The 11,698-nt window shown below is 47.8% G+C and overlaps 1 long non-coding RNA gene across 1 annotated transcript; it reads right to left on the minus strand.

Annotated features, from left to right (window-relative positions):
• Nucleotides 1-7,545: 7,545 nt before the first annotated feature.
• LOC147822009 (uncharacterized) lies at nt 7,546-11,054 on the minus strand. Its single transcript, XR_015446163.1, has 2 exons — nt 9,164-11,054; nt 7,546-8,454 (listed from the first exon to the last, which is right to left on the minus strand). It is a non-coding gene; the product is annotated as an uncharacterized LOC147822009 (long non-coding RNA).
• Between the last annotated feature and the right edge of the window lie 644 nt (nt 11,055-11,698).

The following is an 11,698-nucleotide window of genomic DNA, read 5'->3' on the forward strand; positions in this document are numbered from 1 at the left end:
GCCTGAAAACACTTTTGCTTGTCACAATGTAGGGTAAGGGTGGAGCATAAGGGCATTTAATGGGGGCACACACGCAGAAACGTAGGGAAGAAACCAGCACCCCATGTTTCCATTAAAAGAGGGGACAGAAAGATAGACTTCTGGGTTTCTTGGAAAAGGGAGGGCTTTTATTCTTTGTAGAAGTATTTAATGTGGACCCGAAGGTGGCTCCTTTCTGCCCCCTGATTTCTTTGGGCACCCACAGGGGTCTCCTCTCCTCCCTAAGGGATGACCTGGGGACTGTGCCCTTCTCCCCTGGCTTAAGCACCTGCTGCTCCTCCACCTGGACCTCTCCACCCTCTTCACTGCCCAGCCCCAAGGCTTCCCAGGTCTCCGCCTCCACAAGCCCCTGTCTGATGCCCTGGAGTGGCTCAGGTGTCCTCGCCACACATACTGCACGATTCCGACTCCTCCACATCTAGTGCAATTGTCGCTGAGTGCATTGCGTGGTTCTCTCCCTCTCTGCAAAATTGGGATCCCAGTACACCACTTGGAGAATGCCGCCTCGCACACACCCACCATTTGTCAGTGTAAGGTCCCTCTTGCTCCTTCTTGTATTATTTTTTTGCCTTTGTCTATCGTTACCACTTCCCAGTGCCTCCCACAAGCAGCAACTCCAATGTCTCCAGAATAAATCCTCCCCCACATCTAGTGTGGTTCTATGCGCATATATTTTAAATTTTTAGATGCCATGCCAATGGCATTGTGTCATCCATCTCAGTCTAGTTCCTACTTTTTTTCGTTTCTCACTCTGTCTTTAAGATCCATTCATGGTGATACATGCACATCCAGTGTGCTGTGCCCCAGCTCTCCTGCTGTGTGCTATTCCATCACCTGCACACACCTGGTCAGCTTTATTCATTCCTCCTGGTCATGGATACATAGTTCACCTTTGGCTCCTTGCTCTGACAACTTTGGTGGCCACCAGCATCATCACATTTGTTTCCTCATGGTTGGTTGCAGAATTGTCTCTGGGATACACACCACAGAGGGAGGTTGCTGTGTCACAGAATGTTATGGTTTGAGTTGTGTCCCCCCAAAAGTGTGTTTCTCCTGTGATGACGGAGGCAGAGACTGGAGTGAAGCAGCTGCAAGCCAGGGAACCCCAAGGACTGACACCACCATCTGAAGCTAGGAAGAGGCAAAGAAGGACTCAACCCAGAGATTCAGAGCATGAGCCTGCCAACATGAATTTCTCCAACTATGTGGAACCTAGAACTTTCTAGAATGTTCTCTCAATTATGACTTGGTTCATACTCATATAGATTCATCTACCATCCATCCCTCTGTCCATTAGCCCTCCATGATTCCATTACACATCTATATATCCACTATCCATCCATCCATCACTCACCCATCCTACTGTCTATCCATCATCCATCCAATGACCCACCCACCATCCATCTATATACCCACTGTCTTTCCATTCATTCACTGTCCATTCATCTATCCAACCACCCACCATCCATCTATCCATCCATCCTCCATTCATCTGCCCATTTACCCGCTCATTCTACAGATCTTTACCTCAGTGCTAAGGTAACATAATTTAAAAAATACAACCAGATCACCTCCTTCATGGCACACATCATAGGTAAGGAAGACAGGTGTTAAACTAGTAATAATAATTACTTAGTTGCGTGCGTGCCAATCTGCGTAAACAAAAATGCAGTGCCTATGAGCACACGGAAGGAGGGAGCCAATGCCGAGTGTCCTGGGTTTCATGAGAGACTGCTGTAAAGAGGACTCTGATGCTGAGGTGGGGCTGGGGGTGATTGGCTGCAGGTGGAGCCCCGCCCTGGGCTTGGCAGGTGTGCAGCCCTGAGGTGGGGGAGCACAGGGTGCCTATGAGCAGGGGAGAGAAAGTCTGCCTTGCCAGAGTGGAGGGAGGACAGGAGACTGGTCCAAAAGGTGTTGGAACCAGGATACCCTCTGGGCTCTGAGCCTTGGCGGTGAAGCCCCACAGCAGATTAGGAGTTTGACTTCCTTCCACCTTGGTGGCTCATTTTGAGATCAGACCCCTCAGTTTGCTGACCAAGAAATGGGCACCAGTCTCCATTCCACGGAAGAAATGAGGAATGGTACCATCTGCCTGGAAGGCCCCAGTGGTCCTGGTGGGGGAAAATTGTGTGACTCCATCAATTTTTGCAATCATTCAAAAATCCCACAGGTTAAGAAAAAAGAGCTGGCTACACCTTGCACGACCCAGTTCCGTTTTTTTTTCTGGGGAAGCAAAAGCTGCAGAAACTTGTCTCATTTGTCTGAAAACAAGACTGTAGAGTCGAAATGGTGAGGAGTCGGGTGACCTCCCAAGGTCACACAGCGAGATGGCAGAGAAACTGGGGTAGGCGACAGGCTTCCCACCTCTTGGTCCACCACCAAGCTCAGGAGAGCCGGGGCAGGGACACACTTCTCTTCTACCAGAGAGAGTTAATATCTCCCAAGTAGATACCAGAGAGTCGAGAAGAGCGTTTGAGTTTGAGCCCTGCTAGGGGGTGGTCTGTTAGGCAGACTGGGAAGGCAATCAGCTGGCCATTGGATTTTCATTCCTCTCGGGCTACTTCTGGGATGGGGGAGACAGCGCCCCAGTTAAAGCTGCAATACATCCACTCGGGGCTGCCAACAATCTGCTTTAGCGATGCCCTCGTTCACAGGCTGCATCTTAGTGCCTCTTCATCGATTTAGCTATCATTTCAGGCCCATAGCTCACAGCTAGAAACCAGCCGGCATAAAGCCCCATGTTGCGATGCTCCCTCCTTGTTTAGGACACGGTATTCCATTAGGAAAACCAAACTGCTTAGAGGAGAGCTTGATGGATGAGCCTGATGTGATAATCTCGCTGAGCAATTACAGGGCTGTCCTATTAGAGGGAGACACCCCAGTACACACGTAAGATGTGGTAGAGGAGATCAAGAATTGAGCAAAAAAGCTGGGAAGACAGACCGCAGGCAAGCAAGCCCCAGTACCCAGTTGGGTGCAGGAAGCATTCACCTCCATCCTCAAGCCCTCAGACCACTGAGTTCCTTGGTCCTGACCTAATTTCAGAATCCAGATGTTGAAAATTCATCGTTGGCTTAGGTGGTTGGGGAAATACAGGGCTTTAAGCTATAATCCTTGCCCTCACAAGACTTCTGATCTACTTAAGAAGGTAAAATGGGTGGGGTGGGGTAGAGCATGCCTGTAATCTGTACATTTGGGAGGCTGAGTTGGTGGATTGTGAATTCCACGTTAGCCTGGGCTACATAGTGAGCTCAAGGCCAGCCTAGGCTTCATAGAGATACATTGTCTGAAAAACAACAACAACAAAAAAGTAAATTGTTAAAAACAACGTCTATGTAAATAGGGAGGGGTGGAGGGGTTGAAGGGAGGGCAGGGGAATAGGGAAAAAATAAGAACCAAGAGAGATTACGTAAAGGCCCAAATTCCCAATGATGAACGTCATTATATTGTATACCTAAAATGTACCAATAAACTTAATTTTGTAAAAGTAAATTGTTAGATACTGATGATAGATTATAGGCAGGGGATATGTGCATCAACTGATAGATATGACAGATAAATAATCATAAGCATAGCAGCCTGTACTCGCTTCTAACTAAATTATGCCCCCAATTAAATGCATGAGGGCAGATTGAGCAAATAGGTGGCCTTTTCCTGGGTCCGGATAGAGATCCCTAATTGCTCATAGCATCTGTTTTGGATAGAATTGTGTCCCTCAAAAAGATACGTCAAGACCTAATCCCCAGAACCCGTGAATGTGACCTTTGATCTGTAAATCAAATGAGGTCGTTCGTGTTGGCCTGGATGGAGCAACTGATGTCCCCGTGAGGAGCGGGTGGCTCAGGCACAGCCACAGGACAAGGCCCTGTGGGGACAAGGCATGGCAGGAAGGTGACCGCAGGAAGAGGGAGCTGCAGCCTTAGTCAGGAAGCACTGGGAGTCACCAGGCAAGGGAGGACTTTCCCCTAGACCCACCAGAGGGCTTTCAGACATCTTTGAGGAGATTTCAGACGCCCAGTTTCCAGACCTGTGAGGGAATACACTGATGTCGTGTGGGGCCTCCTGGCCTGGGCCATTTTGAAACAGCAGCCCGAGGAAAGGAATACAGACTCTATCCACTGCAGCCCAGATCTGCCCTTGGCATCCTTGGGCTGAAACCTGTTTATATCTCTGACCTAGGAGTCCAGAGGGTGGCCGGGTGGGGTGGGCTAGGCTTTGAAAGGTGGGTGGGATGCAGTTAGGGTGGCTGGTAAGGCACTCTTAAAACAGGCTGAGCAACTGTGGCCGTTTCCACCTTCCTCTTTAATCCCTGGACATCTGCACCGAGCCAGCAGCAGTGGCAACTGTGGGTACCGCTGGGGTCACCCGAGGGCAGGTCTGTAGCATTCAGTTTGTAGCCACACAGCACGGGACACACATACAGCACATGCATGGAGCATGCATATACACACACACACACACACACATGCACGCACGCACGCATGCATGCAGAGTATGTCTATTCTAGGCATGCTCATTAGCAGCTCACTTTAATCATCCTTAACGCTTGCATCTCAAATACCAAGTACTTGGTGTGTGCTGTCTATGAACACTCACCAAAAATAGTTCTGGAAAGAGAAATGTGGGAGCCTGGAGTCTGGCTGATTGCAATTTGAGTTGAGTGAAGTCACAGCTTCCTGGATCCCTCAGTGCAAGGAGGCAGGAACCTTAGCGTGAACGACACTAACCCAGGCACCTACACTGCCCCAGCCACTGATCGCTCTGAGAGACCAAGCAGAGACACCCTGCCCCTTGGCGGGATGGAGCTGCCTGAGTGCAGCCCTGTGGCTGTCACCCCTGCTGCTGCCCTTGCCCCACCCAGAAGGCAGCGGTTCTTGCAGCAGAGTCTGCAGTTGGGAACTGCACTGTTTAAAGCGCAGCGTGGACGTCTTCAAAAAGGAGAAGTCAACAGACCTCGGCCCATCTGCCTCCTTTCCTTCCAAAACCTCCAGTACCTGATGCTGGCTGCTGATTTGATTTATTCATCATGACAAGGACAGAAGAGAAAAAAAAAACCAAGAAGAGCGTGCAGTCCTCTCCCCACCCACCACTCACAAAGAGGGGAGACCCAGCGTCATTTAGTAGCGGGTTGAATGGTGACTCCCCCCAAAAAACCAATATCCATGCACTGTGCACATGGAACCTGGGTGATATTATTTGGAGAAAGGGTCTTTGAGAATATAATTAAGTTAAGGTCCTTCAAATGAGATCATCCTGGATTATCTGGCTGGGTCCTAAGCCCATTAAGTATAAGGGATGGGGTGTGTCTGAGCCAGAGACCGTTTGCCTGGCACGTTCGAGGCCCTAGGTTCAATTCCCAGCACCACAGGAAAAAAGGTACCCAGGAAAGTCCATGCAGAAACAGGCAGGGACCAGAGCAACCCAGCCATAGCCTGGGAGTGGCTACCCACAGCCAGCAGAAGCTGGAGATGACCTGGCCTGGTCCCTCCCGTAGCAAAGCCCTGGTGTCACCTTGACTTTAGATTCTGGCCTCCAGAACTGTGGGAGAACAAATTTCTGTCGTGTCAAGCCCCTAAGTGTGTGGTCATTTGTTAGAGAGGCCCTGGGAAAGTAATACTTTTTATTGCATGAGTAGAAAAATGGGCCAAGTGAAAAAATATTTGAGAAACGAACAGGATTTGGATAATAATAATGGCAAAAGTAGTAATAACCAGGAGTCACATTTGTGAAGCACTTACCATGTGCCAGGTCTGAATTAGCGACCAAACTAAGTGTGAACCCAGGTGTTAGGACCTCCTGTGCTTCAAGAGCTGCCCGGCACTCCTGGGTGAGCAGAGGAAGTTAGGTCTGTCTGGAGAGGCAGGAGGAAGTTGAGATTTGGGGGCCAGCTGCCATTGAGGTGAGATATAAATATTCAAAAGATGTTTTTGTTTGTTTTGGTTTTAAGACAGGGTCTTGCTATGTTGCCCAGGCTGGCTTCAAACCCCTATGTTCAAGTGATTCTCCTGCCTCAGCCTCCCAAGTAGCTGGAACTATAGGTGTGTACCACTGTGCCTAGCCTAAAAGTTTTGCTTTATATAATGAATAGAATCTGCATGTGTGCATGCATGTGTGTACGTGTCCTTTGAGACATCTGGTAAAGACTTAAATTTCTCTCCACTTTGTTTATTTTTGACAGAACACTGTCAGCACAGTTTGGAACATGTGGGCCCTGACTTTTATGTGGGTTACCTTCTTGTGAGTTTGACATTTGTCCTGATCTCTGAAACCTGTGCTCAGGGTAGATGCCTGCTGATCGCTTCGCACCAGTCCCTGCCTTGTGGAACTTGGCTCTTGAGGTCCTCTGGGTCCTGCCTAGAGTTTGGGCATCATTCTGTGGGCCCTGGGAGTTTCCATGCCAGAGAACAAAGCTGAAAGAGAGCCAGAACAAGTCCTGGATCCGAAGGCTTCTGACCCTTCCTGAGAAAACTTTCACTCTGACCATTACCAGGTTGTTGTCTAGAAGAAGCTGATCAGTATAGCCTCTGGAGACCGATGAGTCACCCACTGAGGGAACAATCAGATTACAATTCTTTTCTCTAAGCTTACTTGGGGGAGGGAGGGTAGTAGGGAATGGAGTGTGTTGTGAGATTGGTTGGTTGGGGTTCCTCACATCTTATTATCACTTCAACCTTTGCTGATCCTAATCATAAGGTTAGTCCTGACCTTCAGAAAATTTTTGTCATGATTATATGGACAAAACTAAATTCCATACAGCTTTGAGACTGCCAGGGGACAAACCTGGCATGGTAGTGTGATTCCATAGGCAGCAGAACTCCTAAGGTGAACTAGGATATATATCGGTCACCTTTCCGTTGGTAGGACAAAATACCTGACACCCACAACTTAAAGGAGAGATTTATTCTGGCTCACAGTATCAGGGTGTTTAGTCCATGGTCAGCTGGATCCAAGGCAGGAACATCATGGCAGAGAAAAGCTGCTCGCTTCATGGCAGCCAGGAAGCAGGGAGCAGGGAAGGACCCGAGAGGAAGGGACAGGAGATATAGCTCATGTCCTCAGGACTCACCCAGACCCTTCCAGAAGTGTGCTTTACTAATCTCCTAGGTGTCTCTCAAGCCAGTCAAGTTGACAGTCAAGACCACCACAACGATATGGTCAGAAGTTACCCCTGGACACCCGTGTAAAGACATTGAGCTGGAGACTGATGGACATGCTTTCAGTCAGTCCTGCCTTAGGGTTTCTCCAGCATTGTAGAAGGTTGCTGCTTATTCAGTTGTGAAGTCGGGCGGAGTGTAGAGGCCGTATCACTTGGCCCCAGGAGATCTGTTCCAAGACGCTCTGGGGATGCCTGAAACATCTGATACCACCCAATCCTATATATACTGTATTTTTTCCTGTACCTACATACCTATGAGAAAGCTTCATATATTAATTAGGCACAGTGAGAGATTAACTATAATAACTCATAGTAACATGAAACAGTTACAAGAAAATAAGAATCTTGGAAAACTTATGAATGCTTTATTTCTGGAATTTTCCCTGTAATGTTTTCAGACCACAGTTGACAACCGGTGACTGATAACATGGGGAGAAATGGGGAGGGGACACTGTATATGAAAACAACAGCTATTTAAACACACCTCAGGGCACTGGGGATCAGAGATTCCTGAGAGGATCCCAAATTCAGCTGGGATAAGAATGTCACTCATGTTTATTAATACTATTTTTTCTCTCATTATTATGTTATTACCATCATTATTCCTGAGTCCCCATTATTGAATTTGTACAACATAATTGCATAAGTTATAGGACTACATTATAATGCATATTTTTCTTTAAAGTACTGTACTTCCCTTTATTTTATTTATTTGTTTGTTTACTGATTGATTAATCGATTGATCAATTGCAGTGCTGAGGATGGAACACAGGGCCTTCTGTATGCTAGGCAAGCATTCTACCACTGAGCTCCCCATCCCTGGCCCCCCAAAATACCTTGAAACATAGAGTTCCACCCTCGTGGCTCCTAGAGCAGGGGCAGGGAAATTAGAGCAGTTATGGTCTCCGATCCTTCCTCAGAATCAAGGTTGGCCAGCTTCCAGCCTTATGTGGTTCTCCCCAGGGACTGCAGTCCCCTAGCCAACTTGGGCCTTGGCCACAGTGATCTAGAAGCCAGTTTTCTGAATCAATCACAAAGTCATCTCATAGTTGGTGGATTGACTCAAAAGCGCTCGCTCGTCTTCTCTTGGTATGCACGCATAACAGTTGTACACATTCTTTGCTTTTGTAGGGTTTTATAGTCTGCGGCATTTCTCAAAGCATACTCTGGGGAACACCCCCAGGGAGGTAGAGTGCACTGTGGAAAATCATTTCCGGCGCAGAAGTTTGGAAACCACATTCATAGGTGGTCAAGGACACCTAAGGTAAGGACAAGGTAAAGTAAGGGAGTGCTAAGGTGAAGATTGTAAGCCGTCCTGGCATCGCCTGGCCTTTTTAATACAGCAAAGGGACCAGAGAGCTGCAAGATCTGCCCAGGATGCCACTGAAAGCTGGAAGAGGAGAATGGGCAGAAATGCGGCCTACAACTGCCTCTGGAGGGAAATTAACCTCTTTTGTTTGTGTCCACCTATTGTATATTTGGGCTTAAATATCCAATAAAGCAGTTCTGCAGAAGACCAGGCACCTTTGCTCAGCTGAAGATCCCCATAGGGGGTTCAAAAGCCTCCCCGCCTTCCGATTCACATTCGAAGGGAACCTCAGAACATTATCTCATAGAAAATAGGGTCTCTGCAGGTGTAATTAAGATAAAGATCAAGACTGGATCATCCTGGCTTAGAGGGGGCCTTTAATCCAATGACAAGTGTCCTTATAAAAGACACAAAAGGTTGGAGATGGCAAGGAGCAAGTGGCCAGGTGAAGAAGGAGAGAAAGGCTGGGGATGCAGCTCAGTGGGAAAGTGCTTGCCCAGCACGTGTGAGGCCCCGGGGCTCAACCCCAGCACAGGGAAAAGAAAGAGTAGCATTTGTCAGCCACAAACAAAGAAACACCAGAGAGAAGCCCGGAGCTGGGAAAGGCAAAGAAGACCCCTCCCCTTGGACCCTCAGAGAGACCAGGGCCTTGTCTGTACCTTAGATTCACACTTCTGGACTCCAGGTGCGTGGGAGAATAAAGTTCTGTTGTTTTCAGCCCCAGAGTTTGTGTTATCGGTCGCAACAGTCCTAGGAGACTAATCTGCCATCCATGCTAACTTCACCCCTGGGTGGGACACGGGTCCTCCATGCAGATAGAGACTGAATGACGACTCCCACTTCCCTGTGGATGGAGACACAACAGATCCACTCGATCTCAGGATGGGCTGAGTGCTGCAGTGGGGATGGATAATTAGCAAGAAGCTCCAAGACAGTTCCACAGGAACAGACACAGCGTGGAACAAGGGAGGGTTGGCAGAGCCACGAGGGGGTTCAGTGCCACTGGGTTTGTCCAGAGGCTGTGGGTGTAGGAAGGGCAGGGGAAGCCCATTCACTGCTTGAGGGAGATCCACTAAGAAAGAGGTGAAAGTAAAGGGCAGTTCATCCAGGGGCCTCTTCTAAGCAGACCTGAGAAATAGTGATCCGATCAAGAGAGGCCTCAGGGTATGCATCGAGATGCAGGGACTGGGCTCCAAGGGGCTCATCAGACTTCCTGTAAGGAATCACCTCTGTCCAGGGACAGATAACCTTCACACTCCAGCTGACTACTGGCTCCACTGCTCTTTGCCTCTGTTTTCCAGTCAAGAAAATGGGTGTAATAGCATCAGTTGCCGCTGAGAATGCAGAGAAGATTCTATGAGCTAACATGTGGCAGGTGCTTTGCCCGTAATGGGTATTTGCTGTGTTAGAATGTGTCAGTATTATTAGCACTACTGTGTTGGGGACTTGTGCTCCTACCGGGCAGCCTTCATCTATGTGCCAGCCATGTTGCTATGATTCTAATTCTTATAACCAAACACTATAGGAGGAAGGAGTTATAAGGATGATTCATTTATAAATGAGGAAACTGAGGCTAAGGAGGGCCAGGCACTTTCCCGGACAGAAGGTAGAAGGCAGGATTTAAATTCAAGCCTAACCACTCCTAGAATGCAGGTGTCTTGTTACTGCATCTGAGAGTTCATGGGATAATTTTATGTGCTATCCACAGTTGGAAAATGTGCCTCTGCCAGGTGTGGTGGCACACGCCTGTAATCCTAGTACCCTGGGAGGCTGAGGCAGAGAATGATGGGTTCAAGCTCATCCTAAGCAACTTAGTGACTTAACAAGAGCCTGTCTCAAGATAAATAAGGGTGGGGGAAATAGCTTAGAATTAAGGCCCTCAGTTCAATCTTTTGTACTGTGGAAAAAGAAAAAGGAAAACAGAAAGGAAAGCAGAAAAGCAAGCAAGAAGGAAGGGGAAAAAAAATCCCTCTAATACGTATCTATTTTATTGTGTATTGGAAAAATACAGATTCCCTATTTAAAGCAGTGATGTAAATTCTTCTCTCAAAGTAAACTTATTTAGAAACACTATTATTCACAATAGCCGAAAGATGGCAATAGATCAGGCATCTATCAGTGAATGGAGAAACAAATTGTGGTCTCTCTATGCACTAGAAGATACTCAACCACAAAAGGAATGAGGTCCTGATAGAGGAGGTCCTTGCTAAAACAAGGATGCACCTCAAAAGCATTCAGTGAAAGAAGCCAGACCAAAAAGGATAAATATTGCATGATTGCACTTATATGAAATATCCAGAATAGACAAAAACCCACAGAGATAGGGAGCAGATGTGTGGCAGCCAGAGGCTGGGTGAGAGAAGAATGGGGAGTGTTTAATGGTTTGGGGGTTTTATTTTGGGGCAATGAAAATGTTTTGGAAGTAGATGTGGTGGGTGTACACTATTGGGAATGTAGTGAAAGCTCCTGAATTGTTCATTTTTAAATAATTAATCTTATGGGACGTCAATAAAAAAGTAAACATGAAAAAAGGAAGTTTACTTAAAGAAAACACTGAAGTAAACATGCAACATCATATAGGGAGTGGAGATATGGCAAAAATCATGATGATGGTATCCAGAAAATACGGTACCGTATTGTGTGTTAAGGTGCAGCAGCTCTGGAAGGCCCCAGCCTGGCGTCTTTCTTCTTTGCATTTTTTTCCTCCTGCAGCCAGCTCAGTACTTAAGAAATACTTGTTGAGCTCAGCTCAGCCTGCTCAGCCCAGCTTAGTTAATTGAGTTAAGGCGAGCAGAGGCCTATGGAAAGCACCAGCTGGCTAGCCTGGAGGCAATCCAAGTGGAGGATGTTAAGGAGTCACGCTAATTCCTAAGCTGCTGCAAGGTAGTCTAATGAGGCCTCACGCCTCTCCTCACCTGCCTTACCTGTGCTCCCTGCACCTGAGGAGTGGTGTCCTGGAGGCAGCAGAATCACCCTCCCCTGTATCCCCACTGTGCGTTTGTTGGAGACCTCCCCAAACAGTGCGGAGGAGGGAACCGCAGTAGAAGAAAAACAGGATCAGCTAAAAAAATCTCTGGGGAGGGAGAGGAGCGGCCTAAGGGAAGCAGAGCTTTCTGTTCAGCCTGCACCTTCTCGTCCAAAACACTCCTTTGCCTCTGGTGGAGAAGCATCCGGAAGAGCTCCTTCATGGGACG

Source organism: Heterocephalus glaber, unplaced genomic scaffold (genome assembly GCF_053883595.1).
Source record: "Heterocephalus glaber isolate CG9 unplaced genomic scaffold, H.glaber_assembly_v1.0 deba00001687, whole genome shotgun sequence".
Taxonomy (NCBI): Eukaryota; Metazoa; Chordata; class Mammalia; order Rodentia; family Bathyergidae; genus Heterocephalus; species Heterocephalus glaber.